This window comes from Ranitomeya variabilis, chromosome 3, assembly GCF_051348905.1.
Source record: "Ranitomeya variabilis isolate aRanVar5 chromosome 3, aRanVar5.hap1, whole genome shotgun sequence".
NCBI classification, from domain to species: domain Eukaryota; kingdom Metazoa; phylum Chordata; class Amphibia; order Anura; family Dendrobatidae; genus Ranitomeya; species Ranitomeya variabilis.
In genome coordinates this window covers 135399700-135414808 of record NC_135234.1, presented here as the reverse complement: position 1 = coordinate 135414808, position 15109 = coordinate 135399700, and the positions used below count along the sequence as shown (strand labels likewise).

The following is a 15109-nucleotide window of genomic DNA, read 5'->3' as shown; positions in this document are numbered from 1 at the left end:
CTCAATGGGTCTCGTCCTATCAGCCGTATATTACGGATCCGTAATATACGGCGTTCTACGGCCGTACAAAATCGCAGCATGCTGTGTTTGTCACCGTATTACGCAAATAATACGCCAATGAAAGTCTATGGGGGCTGTCTTACCGAGTTTTCACTCCGGGAGGGGAAAACCCCTTACTTACGTAGCGCTCACTAATATACTAATTAGGCAAGAAGACTACTAGGTCTCTATTTCGGTAAAACAACTTATATTTTATTAATAATGAAATAAAGTTTAATAATCAACAATTTAAGCTATGATTTGATATATGTACTACAGGCACATGAATTATAACAGCGCTAGCCTAACATTACATGATCATAATCATCATCTATATAATAGAGAAAGTAAGCATCTATATAATTACCAAATATTGTAACATCACTTCCCTGCCGGCGGACTCGACTGATGAGAAGGAAATATTCGGTAACACATCATCACAGAAGTTATGCGTCCATAAAGTCTCCTGGAATGTCCCTACCCCCACCTAAATGCCGTCCTGTTTTATACACTTAAAACTGGATTCAGTTTCGTCATGCGTACTGGCATTTTTCTCATATAACTTATTATTTTACAGATCACGAGCTGTTATTGTACAAATTCCATGCTTATCTTGTTGTTCACCCTTGAGAATATTTTCCTCACACTACAAGAATGCCGCTGCGCATGCGTACATAGCTGTTTATGCCCCATCTCCTCATACAATACAAATAGGTCACTCTGAGGGCACTTTCCCGCTTCCATTTTGTCTTGTTTTACTCAGTTAATGGCAATAGATATGTGAAATCACTATCTACACATACATTCAGACATTCTTGTCTCATTTGTATCACAAACGGTCCTTGATATCATGTAACTATTTGCCATTACCATAGGTGACCATTAGGACCTTAGGTCTCCTACAGAACACTTTGTAAGCTATGTAACAGTTTCATATTGACAATATGATAACTATTATCATGACCACTAGGAGTGGGTGGATTACCCAGTCCAACATTTTCTTAGCGGATGGCGAGTACCCAAGAAAAATATCATACCAATAATGGGAAGTGGCATTGGCTATAACTGAACCCATTTTAACCATTTTTTTACTTATAATCGTAGTAGTGATTATATGATTTTTTGCAAACTTTGCATAAACTAAGTGTAATTTACAAGTTTTGCCTTCCAGAGTATCTTCACAGATAGATAAATCATAAGTTTTGTTATTGTTATCAACATAAGGTCCATTGAATTTTGGCATCCAGAAAAATATATTCCCCGGAAGCCCCAACATCAATGGCAATACTACATACCTACACATTACCTGTATTATTCTAAGATAATCCCTCCAATTTGGATAATACCTCCTAAAATCAGTGGAATATACTTTATCTGTCATATTAGAACACACTATCAATTTTGTTCCATTTAAACAAAATATAAAGCTAGTATCATTCAACCTTCTAGAAGTATAATTAGCGTATACTCGAGATTCGATTAGTCCAGTCGTTAAATTTAATTCTGTCATTTCAGCTTCCCAACATGCTATATTGTCTTCATGTGTTATCTTTACAGTTCCAGTTCCGTTGGTCAAAACAGTACTTGGCCAATACTTCCTTCCTGGATAATTGTATGGAGCCGGTTCTTCAATTACAGGCCCATACATCCATACAGAACTAGTGTTAGATAAAGTTATATTTACAATAGCCAGTATATCACTAAAGTTTTTCCTTCCATCCTTTGTGACATTGTAGACATTCCAATCACCAGGTGACCTCAAAGGTGGCACTTGCTCACTTGTTAATTGGACACCGGGAGTCCATGCTTCAACGATGTCCAAAAATACGCCTCCAAGGATTCCACATACGATTAGGAAGGAAATCTGCAGAAATCAGAACATAACACGTTTATTCCCGCAAATAACATTTTTTCCTGTGGGATATACTCCCATTTTTCTACACCTGGCCTCATGATCAGCAAGGTGCGGTCCCTGCCTACTGCAATTATCTCAGCTTCTGAAGGCGGTCCTTGAGCATTTTGTACCCAAATTTTAGCTCCAACATTAGTTACTTCAGAGGAGCCAAAACCTTTATCTCCTCTTACGGTTAATTCAGTGGGGGCATGACCTTCTTTCCCCAGAGATAAGTTTATGGGTATTAATAACATCTGAGCCATTTTCTGTTTCTTCTCAATGATCAATGGCTCTGTTCCCAAATTTAACATCAATACTTTAATCTCTCCTTGATAATCTGCATCAATAATTCCTCCCACCACTATGGCCCCTTTTAGAGCAAAACTAGAACGAGTTGCCAACTGGCCATAATGTCATTTGGGCATTTGACAACCCAATCCAGTGGAAATTGGAACCACCTTACCTGAAGGAATGACTGTTACATCTAGTGCACTCAAATCCAGTCCGGCTGATAGGGGTGTTGCCCTTTCAGGGATCCTGGCCTCTTCATGTATTTTCCAGTAGATAATAGTCTCTACTACATGTGCTTCATGTATTGTAAGATTGGGTGTCAACATCCTCATCAGAGGAGTCATGGAATTAGTTATGGGCCTATTGTTTATTATCTGGAGGGCATCACTTAGGTTATTGTTGTGAATTTGATTCTGGGCTCCCCCGGTGGCCGCTTGTGGAATTGGACTTGTCATCCTCTTTCCTGTTTCACCTGGTTCCATCAGTAGTGGGTGTCGCTATTTAAGCTCATTTCTCTGGTGGTTTCTTGCCGGTCAACAATGTTATCTGATGCCTCTCAGTGCTTGTTCCTGCTTCTGGACTACTACTAGATAAGTTGGACTTTTGTCCATGTTTTGTTTTGCCTATTTGTTCCAGTTCACAGCTGAAGTTTTGTTACTGTGTCTGGAAAGCTCTCGTTGATCAGGGATTGCTACTCTGGCGTTATGAGTTAATGCCAGAGTTTAAGGTAATCTCTGGATGGTGTTTTGTTAGTGTTTTTCTGCTGACCATGAAAGTATACTATCTGTCTTCTGCTATCTAGTAAGCGGACCTCAAATTTGCTAAGACTATTTTCCTGCTGCGTTTGTTGTTTCATCTGAACTCACCGTCATTATATGTGGGGGGCTACTGTCTTCTTTGGAATATTTCTCTAGAGGTGAGCCAGGTCTTATATTTCCCTCTGCTAGCTATTTAGGTCTTAGGCCAGAGCTGGGCATCTAGCGATAAATAGGAAATGCTACCTGGCTATTTCTAGTTGCGCGGCAGGCTTAGTTCATGGTCAGTATAGTTCCATCTTCCGAGAGCTTGTCCCTCTATAGGCTTGCTATGATCTCTGCCTGCAGAGATCATGACAGTTGCAGAGATCATGACAGTTTGACCGGCCAATAAAGTGTTAAAGACCCAGGTTTAGAAAGGAGAGTTATAAGAAGTCTGCTGGAATTTTTTTTTTTTTTTTTTTCCTCCAGTCTGCCTTGCTGCAGTCTTTTTTCTCTCTCTCCTCCTAATCTTTGTATGGCTCTGTGTGCACCTGACAATAATGGATCTCCAGAGTGTAACTGCGGGTTTGAATAATCTCATCACGAAAGTACAAAATTTACAAGATTTTGTGGTACATGCTCCGGTATCTGAGCCGAGAATTCCTTTGCCGGAGTTCTTCACAGGGAATAGAGCTAGCTTCCAGAATTTCCGAAATAATTGTAAGCTTTATTTGTCCCTGAAGTCTCGTTCAGCTGGAGACCCTGCTCAGCAGGTTAGGATTGTGATTTCCTTGCTCAGGGGTGACCCTCAAGATTGGGCCTTCTCATTGCCAGCAGGGGATCCTGCGTTACGCGATGTGGATGCGTTTTTTCTGGCCTTGGGCTTGCTTTATGAGGAACCTCATTTGGAACTTCAGGCAGAAAAAACTTTGATGGCACTATCTCAGGGGCAAGACGAAGCTGAAGTTTTCTGCCAAAAATTCCGTAAATGGTCTGTGCTTACTCAGTGGAATGAGTGCGCCTTGGCGGCAACTTTCAGAGAAGGTCTCTCTGATGCCGTTAAGGATGTTATGGTGGGGTTCCCTGTGCCTGCAGGTCTGAATGAGTCCATGACAATGGCTATTCAGATTGATAGGCGTCTGCGGGAGCGCAAACCGGTGCACCATCTGGCGGTGTCTATGGAAAAGACGCCAGAAAGTATACAGTGTGATAGAATTCTGTCCAGGAGCGAGCGACAGAATTTTAGACGGAAGAATGGATTGTGTTTCTATTGTGGGGATTCTACTCATGTTATATCAGCATGCTCTAGGCGTACAAAGAAGCTTGATAAGTCTGTTTCCATTGGCACCATTCAGTCTAAGTTTATTTTGTCTGTAACCCTGATTTGCTCTTTGTCATCCATTGCCACGGACGCCTATGTTGACTCTGGCGCCGCTCTGAGTCTTATGGATTGGTCCTTTGCCAATCGTTGTGGTTTTGATTTAGAGCCTTTGGAGACTCTTATTCCTCTGAAGGGGATTGACTCCACCCCATTGGCTAATAATAAACCACAATACTGGACACAAGTAACCATGCGTATCAATCCGGATCACCAGGAGATTATTCGTTTCCTGGTGCTGTATAATTTACATGACGATTTGGTACTGGGATTGCCATGGTTGCAGTCTCACAACCCAGTCTTGGACTGGAGAGCAATGTCTGTGTTGAGCTGGGGATGTAAGGGTATTCATGGGGACTTACCTTTGGTTTCTATTTCGTCGTCCATTCCCTCTGAAGTCCCTGAGTTCCTCTCTGATTATCAAGATGTCTTTGACGAACCCAAGCTTGGGTCGTTACCTCCGCACCGTGAGTGCGATTGTGCCATAGATTTGATACCGGGTTGTAAATATCCCAAGGGTCGTTTGTTTAATCTGTCTGTGCCGGAACATGCTGCTATGCGGGAATATATAAAGGAGTCTTTGGAAAAGGGACATATTCGTCCATCTTCTTCTCCCTTGGGAGCTGGGTTTTTCTTTGTCTCAAAAAAAGACGGCTCTTTGAGACCATGTATTGATTATCGGCTTCTTAATAAGATCACTGTTAAGTATCAATACCCATTGCCATTGCTTACTGATTTGTTTGCTCGTATAGAGGGTGCTAAGTGGTTCTCTAAAATTGATCTTCGTGGGGCGTATAATTTGGTGCGGATCAGGCAGGGGGATGAGTGGAAGACCGCATTTAATACGCCCGAGGGCCACTTTGAGTATTTGGTCATGCCTTTTGGTCTTTCTAATGCCCCTTCAGTTTTCCAGTCTTTTATGCATGATATTTTCCGCGATTTTCTGGATAAATTTATGATAATATATCTGGATGATATTCTGATTTTTTCTGATGACTGGGACTCTCATGTCCAGCAGGTCAGGAGAGTTTTTCAGGTTCTGCGGTCTAATTCTTTATGTGTGAAGGGGTCTAAGTGCGTTTTTGGGGTCCAGAAAATTTCCTTTTTGGGGTATATTTTTTCTCCCTCTTCCATTGAGATGGATCCCGTCAAGGTGCAAGCTATTTGTGACTGGACTCAGCCCTCCTCTCTTAAGGGTCTTCAGAGATTTTTGGGCTTTGCCAACTTTTACCGCCGATTTATTGCTGGTTTTTCGGATGTCGTTAAACCACTGACTGATTTGACCAGACAAGGCGCTGATGTTGCTAATTGGTCCCCTCATGCTGTAGAGGCCTTTCAGGAGCTTAAGCGCCGTTTTGCCTCTGCCCCTGTGTTGCGTCAGCCTGATGTGAATCTGCCTTTTCAGGTTGAGGTTGACGCTTCGGAGATCGGAGCTGGGGCAGTGTTGTCGCAGAAAGGTTCCGACTGCTCCGTCATTAGGCCTTGTGCCTTCTTTTCTCGCAAATTTTCGCCCGCAGAGCGGAATTATGATGTTGGGAATCGGGAGCTTTTGGCCATGAAGTGGGCGTTTGAGGAGTGGCGCCATTGGCTCGAGGGGGCTAGGCATCAGGTGGTGGTATTGACTGACCACAAAAATTTGATTTATCTTGAGACTGCCAGACGCCTGAATCCTAGACAGGCGCGCTGGTCTTTATTTTTTTCTCGCTTTGATTTTGTGGTGTCATACCTACCGGGTTCTAAGAATGTTAAGGCAGATGCCCTTTCTAGGAGTTTTGACCCGGATTCTCCTGGTAATTCTGAACCCACAGGTATCCTTAGGGAGGGAGTAATTTTGTCGGCCGTTTCTCCTGATCTGCGGCGGTCCTTGCAAGAGTTTCAGGCGGATAGACCGGATCGTTGTCCGCCTGATAGACTGTTTGTTCCGGATGATTGGACCAGCAGAGTCATCTCTGAGGTACATTCTTCTGCATTGGCAGGTCATCCCGGAATTTTTGGTACCAGGGATTTGGTGGCAAGATCCTTCTGGTGGCCTTCCCTGTCACGAGATGTGCGAGTCTTTGTGCAGTCATGTGACGTTTGTGCTCGGGCCAAGTCTTGTAGTTCTCGGGCTAGCGGACTGCTGTTGCCCTTGCCTATTCCTAAGAGGCCTTGGACACACATCTCGATGGATTTTATTTCAGATCTGCCTGTTTCCCAGAAGATGTCTGTCATCTGGGTGGTCTGTGACCGTTTCTCTAAAATGGTCCATTTGGTTCCTCTGCCCAAGTTGCCTTCTTCTTCTGAGTTGGTTCCTCTGTTTTTTCAGAATGTTGTCCGATTGCACGGTATTCCTGAGAATATTGTTTCTGACAGAGGTACCCAATTTGTGTCTAGATTTTGGCGGGCATTCTGTGCTAGGATGGGCATAGATTTGTCTTTTTCATCCGCTTTTCACCCTCAGACTAATGGCCAGACCGAGCGGACTAATCAGACCCTGGAGACATATCTGAGGTGTTTTGTCTCTGCTGACCAGGATGATTGGGTTGCTTTTTTGCCATTGGCAGAGTTCGCCCTCAATAATCGGGCCAGCTCTTCCACCTTGGTGTCCCCGTTTTTCTGTAATTCGGGGTTTCACCCTCGATTTTCCTCCGGTCAGGTGGAATCCTCGGATTGTCCTGGAGTGGATGCGGTGGTGGAGAGATTGCATCACATCTGGGGGCAGGTTATGGACAATTTGAAGTTGTCCCAGGAGAAGACTCAGCGTTTTGCCAACCGTCATCGTCGTGTTGGTTCTCGGCTTTGTGTTGGAGATTTGGTGTGGTTGTCTTCTCGTTTTGTCCCTATGAGGGTCTCTTCTCCTAAGTTTAAACCTCGGTTCATCGGCCCTTATAGAATATTGGAGATTCTTAATCCTGTTTCTTTCCGTTTGGACCTCCCTGCGTCCTTTTCCATTCATAACGTTTTTCATCGGTCGTTATTGCGCAGGTATGAGGTACCTGTGGTACCTTCGGTTGAGCCTCCTGCTCCGGTGTTGGTTGAGGGTGAGTTGGAGTACGTTGTGGAGAAAATTTTGGACTCTCGTGTTTCCAGACGGAGACTCCAGTATCTGGTCAACTGGAAGGGTTACGGCCAGGAGGATAATTCTTGGGTCAATGCATCTGATGTTCATGCTTCTGATCTTGTTCGTGCCTTCCATAGGGCTCATCCTGGTCGCCCTGGTGGATCTGGTGAGGGTTCGGTGCCCCCTCCTTGAGGGGGGGGTACTGTTGTGAATTTGATTCTGGGCTCCCCCGGTGGCCGCTTGTGGAATTGGACTTGTCATCCTCTTTCCTGTTTCACCTGGTTCCATCAGTAGTGGGTGTCGCTATTTAAGCTCATTTCTCTGGTGGTTTCTTGCCGGTCAACAATGTTATCTGATGCCTCTCAGTGCTTGTTCCTGCTTCTGGACTACTACTAGATAAGTTGGACTTTTGTCCATGTTTTGTTTTGCCTATTTGTTCCAGTTCACAGCTGAAGTTTTGTTACTGTGTCTGGAAAGCTCTCGTTGATCAGGGATTGCTACTCTGGCGTTATGAGTTAATGCCAGAGTTTAAGGTAATCTCTGGATGGTGTTTTGTTAGTGTTTTTCTGCTGACCATGAAAGTATACTATCTGTCTTCTGCTATCTAGTAAGCGGACCTCAAATTTGCTAAGACTATTTTCCTGCTGCGTTTGTTGTTTCATCTGAACTCACCGTCATTATATGTGGGGGGCTACTGTCTTCTTTGGAATATTTCTCTAGAGGTGAGCCAGGTCTTATATTTCCCTCTGCTAGCTATTTAGGTCTTAGGCCAGAGCTGGGCATCTAGCGATAAATAGGAAATGCTACCTGGCTATTTCTAGTTGCGCGGCAGGCTTAGTTCATGGTCAGTATAGTTCCATCTTCCGAGAGCTTGTCCCTCTATAGGCTTGCTATGATCTCTGCCTGCAGAGATCATGACAGTTGCAGAGATCATGACAGGTTATCCCTCCATTGCCCGAAAGAAGTGTCAGATTGGTTCAACTTTTTAGGGTGACCTTTAGTAACCCATGGCGCTGGTGGCAGCTTACCGTGTGCCGGCTGTTGGGGGGTCACTGTAGCGACTGCGGCTTGATAATTATTGTTCCTGCCTGAGCGGGAGTAGTTATCGCGTTGCTGTAGTGCGCCCAATAGCCAGTACATAGCAGGCAGCCTTTCTGGCGACTAATTACCCCAGGTGCAGTACCTAGTCTGACCTGAGAGTAAGGGGGGCGCCAGAGAGCTGCAAGTGTTAAGTGGAACTGTAAGCGGGATAGACACAAATCCCTGCAGTTCATGGTATACTGAAGAGCAGTGGGATACCTAAAATAAGCCCCTGCTGTAAACTAAGAGGTCAATAGCCTCGTGTGTGTTTTTTTTTCATCACATTGTGGCAGTGGAGGGATAACTAGGATAAGCCCCCCTGCACATGTGATAGCCGTCTGCTGGTCCTTTAGTTAAGGTACCGTCACACTAAGCGACGCTGCAGCGATAGCGACAGCGATGCCGATCGCTGCAGCGTCGCTGTTTGGTCGCTGGAGAGCTGTCACACAGACCGCTCTCCAGCGACCAACGATGCCGAGGCCCCCGGGTAACCAGGGTAAACATCGGGTTGCTAAGCGCAGGGCCGCGCTTAGTAACCCGATGTTTACCCTGGTTACCAGCGTAAAAGTTAAAAAAACAAACAGTACATACTCACCAGCGCGTCCCCCAGCCTCTGCTTCCTGACACTGACTGAGCTCCGGCCCTAACAGCACAGCGGTGACGTCACCGCTGTGCTTTCACTTTCAGTTTAGGGCCGGCGATCAGTAAGAGTCAGGAAGCAGAGGCTGGGGGACGCGCAGGTGAGCATGTACTGTTTGTTTTTTTACATTTTACGCTGGTAACCAGGGTAAACATCGGGTTACTAAGCGCGGCCCTGCGCTTAGTAACCCGATGTTTACCCTGGTTACCAGTGTAAAATATCGCTGGTATGGTTGCTTTTGCTTGTCAAACACAGCGATACACGGCGACCTAGCGACCAAATAATGTGCAGACCTTCTAGCAGCGACCAGCAATTTCACAGCGGGATTCTGATCGCTGCTGCGTGTCAAATACAGCGATATCGCTCCCTAGGACGCTGCAACGTCACAGATCGCTGGCGACGTTGCTTAGTGTGACGGTACCTTAACCCATTCATTCTCTCTACTAACCCTGCTGCTTGAGGGTAATAAGGCATGTGATATACCCATTGAATGTTGTGTTCCATAGCATAGTCTTTGACTTGTTGTCCAGTAAAATGTGACCCATTATCTGTCTGTACTTGAAGTGGGACCCCATAATACTGTGTTATGATTTCTAAAGTTCTCAGTGTACTCCATTGTGTAGCTGCCTTGCATGGGAAACCTACCATCAGGCCTGAGTATGTGTCTACTGCGGTACAGACATACTTACACCCTCTGCTCCCTGGTAGTGGCCCTATAAAGTCCATTTGCCAAATTTGTGCAGGTAATTGTCCCCTCCCTATGTGTCCCATTACTGTGTGTGGCACCTCTCTCCTTTGGGAATGTTGACAAACAGGACACTGTGCAATAATTTGTTTTATTATGTCCATGGTGAGGGGAACTCCTCTTTCCTGGGCCCACCTGTAAGTGGCTTTTTCTCCCAGGTGTCCACTTTTCTGATGTGCCCAAACGGCCGTACCGTGAAGCCATGTTTCTTTTACTTTATCGGTTTCCGCCGTTGTTTGTCGAATGGCAGCTGCTCTATCTGCTTCAGAATTAAACAAACGTTCAAGTGAATCAGCAGGTACATGTACATCAACATAAAAAAAACAGTGGTAGGCGTGGTTTGCATTATTTCTTCAATACTGTCCCACACCTCTCTCCCCCAAACTTCTTTTCCATGGATAAGCCATCCATATTTTTTCCACCCCATCGTCCAGGTAGCTAGTCCATTTGCTACTGACCAAGAGTCTGTATACAAGTGACATTCACGTCCTTGCTCAAAACTCAGAGCTAAGAAAATTGCACATAATTCCGCATATTGACTGCTCTTACCATGACCTTCCATTTTTATATGTTTTTCCAATTAGGAACTGGGAAATTGATTATTGTCTGTCTAGCTTTAGGCAAGATTTTCCTATGTCCTTTGTTCCATTGAATTCCTAAAAATTTCACCACTTGGGCCGGTCCTTGGACCTTCAACAACAGTTAGATAAGTAATGATACTTATGTGATCACTTATTCATACATGCTCATTCAGGGATTGTTTTTTTTCTCTTTTTTTTTTTTCCATTCACTTTTCAGTTGATTTTTACAAGAAGAAAATCCCTTATCTCAATCACTCCACCTAGTTCAGCTCAAACTGAGTTGAATAATGTCTCATTGACATACATACATACATACAAGGCTCACACAGCCTGCCTATTTTGCACTTTAGAATTAACACATTAACTCTATATAAATAAAACTGCAGCAGTGTCCACTGACACTTTGAAAGCACTTCAAGGCCAAACAACAAAAACCACGGCCTTATACAAAATACAGCTTCATATACTGTACTGCTAATTCAAAATGACCAAAATAACAACACTGCACAGAGCCTATCCCAGCTCTGTATTACACACTTATACAAATGCACAACCAATTAATATATTGACAGATATTACAGATGAGATCTTATTTCTCTATAAAACATTCATCCTGGACCTTCATAATCATGCATCCTAACTAACCATGCAATTTCTGTTTCTCCAGGTTTTTGTTTAAACTGGGTTAAGATGCTATCTACTTCATTTTGAGTATAATCCTCAGTTGAGATCCTGGTTCAAGTATGGGGAACACCTCGTTCCACCATAATGGGCTGTCCGTCATCTCCAAATTGAAGGTGACCAGCTGCATCACGGGCTTGCTCCCGGATTATTTCATTTTCCGTCCTTATTTTTTTTTTTTCCTTTCGTTTACGGTATTTATTTTAAGCAACTTTGATAGCAGCTTTTTCTGCTACACCCTGATAGTGTTCCAACTTATCTTTTAGTAATTTTTTTTTTCTCCTGCATTCCAGCACTACCCATCTTCCTTCAGATTCAATCAACCTCTGATCAGCTTTTTTTTTTCCAACAACAAAGAGTTCTTCTTGTGAACTGCTCTATAGGCGGTGGCCAACACCCAATAGAGACACTGCATCACCTGCCTTGGCAGGGACACCCTCGAGTAACTTAACAACATCGAGGGGTTAACTGCATCACCCGCCTTTGCGGGGACCCCCCTGAGTACATTAACAACATCAGTGGGTTCACTACCCTTGAGCTTACTAGACCACTGTTCCGCTAGTCCAGAACTGCTCAATTCATGTGCCAATATATTATACGGTGCCTCGGTCCAACCGGGCACGTCCACAACATCCTCCTGCTTTTCCTTTCGTTTCTCAAACATTGTAACAAAAACTTGGCAAAATGCCAAATGCTAATTTTTTGCACAAAAAATTATCAATCAAAACATATCACTTTGATAAAAACAGAATTTCAAAATTATGTTCAAACAAAAAGTTATAAGGATTTCTAAAAATTGGCTTGGTGCCAAAAAGAAATAATCTTCCAGCAACTTAACAATTTCCTTTGTCTAGACAATCAAACTTACAACTATTATCTATCACAAAATTATTTTTAACAAAAAAAACTTGCTTTCATAAAATCCTGCCGACTACGCCAATTTATGTCTTACCGAGTTTTCACTCCGGGAGGGGAAAACCCCTTACTTACGTAGCGCTCACTAATATACTAATTAGGCAAGAAGACTACTAGGTCTCTATTTCGGTAAAACAACTTATATTTTATTAATAATGAAATAAAGTTTAATAATCAACAATTTAAGCTATGATTTGATATATGTACTACAGGCACATGAATTATAACAGCGCTAGCCTAACATTACATGATCATAATCATCATCTATATAATAGAGAAAGTAAGCATCTATATAATTACCAAATATTGTAACATCACTTCCCTGCCGGCGGACTCGACTGATGAGAAGGAAATATTCGGTAACACATCATCACAGAAGTTATGCGTCCATAAAGTCTCCTGGAATGTCCCTACCCCCACCTAAATGCCGTCCTGTTTTATACACTTAAGGCCGGCGTCACACTGGCGAGTTTTACGGACGTAAGAGCGCAGAAACTACGTCCGTAAAACTCGCATAACATACGGCACAATTATTCTCAATGGGGCTGCTCCTATTAGCCGTATATTACGGTTCAGTATTATACGGCTTTCTACGGCCGTACAAAATCGCAGCATGCTGCGTTTGTCAGCGTACTGCGCAAAAAAATCGCCAATGAAAGTCTATGGGGGCGTGAAAAATACGGATTCCACACTGACCAGCAGTGTGACTTGCGAGAAATACGCAGCGGTGTTAGTGAAAAGTCGGTAATTCAATTGCCGGCTTTTAATTTCTCCTGCACAAACCCGACAGGATATGAGACATGGTTTACATACAGTAAACCATCTCATATCCCCTTTTTTTTTGCATATTCCACATTACTAATGTTAGTAGTGTGTATGTGCAAAATTTCAGCGCTGTAGCTGCTGAAATAAAGGGTTAAATGGCGGAAAAAATTGGCGTGGGCTCCCGCGCAATTTTCTCCGCCAGAATGGTAAAGCCAGTGACTGAGGGCAGATATTAATAGCCAGGAGAGGGTCCATGGTTATTGGCCCCCCCGTGGCTAAAAACATCTGCCCCCAGCCACCCCAGAAAAGGCACATCTGGAAGATGCGCCTATTCTGGCACTTGGCCACTCTCTTCCCACTCCCTGTAGCGGTGGGATATGGGGTAATGAAGGGTTAATGCCACCTTGCTATTGGAAGGTGACATTAAGCCAGATTAATAATGGAGAGGCGTCAATTATGACACCTATCCATTATTAATCCAATTGTAGGAAAGGGTTAAAAAACACACACACACATGATTTAAAAGTATTTTAATGAAAAAAACACAGCGGTTGTTGTAATAATTTATTGTACTCTCAGTCCATCAGGAACACCCTCGCTTGGAAAAATAATAAACGCACAAGATACATACCTTCTGCTGTCAGATCAGGTCCCACGAAGTAATCCATCTGAAGGGGTTAACTAATATTACAGGCAGAGCTGCGATAATCCACTCGCTCTGCCTGTAATCCCCGGGTGCTGAAAGGAAAGCAGTGATCTATACTTACATTCAGTTGCGGTGATGCGCCCCTGCTGGATGTTCTCATGAACTGCAGCCTGGGAACTTTTTCCCACGCTACAGGTCATATGAGGACATCCACCAGGGGGCGCATCACCGCGACTGAAGGAAATGTAGGTCAATGACCTATAGTTACCTTCAGTCGCGGTGATGCGCCCCCTGGTGGATGTCCTCATATGACCTGTAGCGTGGGAAAAAGTTCCCAGGCTGCAGTTCATGAGAACATCCAGCAGGGGCGCATCACCGCAACTGAATGTAAGTATAGATCACTGCTTTCCTTTCAGCACCCGGGGATTACAGGTACGAGCGAGCGGTTTATCGCAGCTCTGCCTGTAATATTAGTTAACCCCTTCAGATGGATTACTTCGTGGGACCTGATCTGACAGCAGAAGGTATGTATCTTGTGCGTTTATTATTTTTCCAAGCGAGGGTGTTCCTGATGGACTGAGAGTACAATAAATTATTACAACAACCGCTGTGTTTTTTTCATTAAAATACTTTTAAATCATGTGTGTGTGTGTTTTTTAACCCTTTCCTACAATTGGATTAATAATGGATAGGTGTCATAATTGACGCCTCTCCATTATTAATCTGGCTTAATGTCACCTTACAATAGCAAGGTGGCATTAACCCTTCATTACCCCATATCCCACCGCTACAGGGAGTGGGAAGAGAGTGGCCAAGTGCCAGAATAGGCGCATCTTCCAGATGTGCCTTTTCTGGGGTGGCTGGGGGCAGATGTTTTTAGCCACGGGGGGGGCCAATAACCATGGACCCTCTCCTGGCTATTAATATCTGCCCTCAGTCACTGGCTTTACCATTCTGGCGGAGAAAATTGCGCGGGAGCCCACGCCAATTTTTTCCGCCATTTAACCCTTTATTTCAGCAGCTACAGCGCTGAAATTTTGCACATACACACTACTAACATTAGTAGTGTGGAATATGCAAAAAAAATGGGGATATGAGATGGTTTACTGTATGTAAACCATGTCTCATATCCTGTCGGGTTTGTGCAGGAGAAATGAGAAGCCGGCAATTGAATTACCGGCTTTTAACACATATCGCGCTGAATGAAATCTAAATACAGAATATATATATATGTGTCTCAATGACATATATATATATATACTGTATATATGTTTTCCCGAACATTTGAGCACATAAATCCATTAGATGTCGGTTTTGCAAGCCTGCGCGAAAATCTCGCAGTACGGATGCCATACGGATTACATACGGAGGATGCCATGCGCAAAATACGCTGACACACCCTGACTACGGATCACTATTTTGGGAACATTTCACCGTATTTCGGCCGTATTACGGCCGTAAAATACGGACCGTATTGTCTTACGCCGAGTGTGACGCCGGCCTAAAACTGGATTCAGTTTCGTCATGCGTACTGGCATTTTTCTCAAATAACTTATTATTTTACAGATCACGAGCTGTTATTGTACAAATTCCATGCTTATCTTGTTGTTCACCCTTGAGAATATTTTCCTCACACTACAAGAATGCCGCTGCGCAAGCGTACATAGCTGTTTATGC

The 15109-nt window shown here is 43.8% G+C and overlaps 1 long non-coding RNA gene across 1 annotated transcript; it reads right to left on the bottom strand.

Moving 5' to 3' along the window:
• Window positions 1-230: 230 nt before the first annotated feature.
• LOC143815463 (uncharacterized) lies at window positions 231-12445 on the bottom strand. The gene is made up of 3 exons (XR_013223753.1): window positions 12322-12445; window positions 9980-10106; window positions 231-1903 (listed from the first exon to the last, which is right to left on the bottom strand). It is a non-coding gene; the product is annotated as an uncharacterized LOC143815463 (long non-coding RNA).
• Window positions 12446-15109: the final 2664 nt, after the last annotated feature.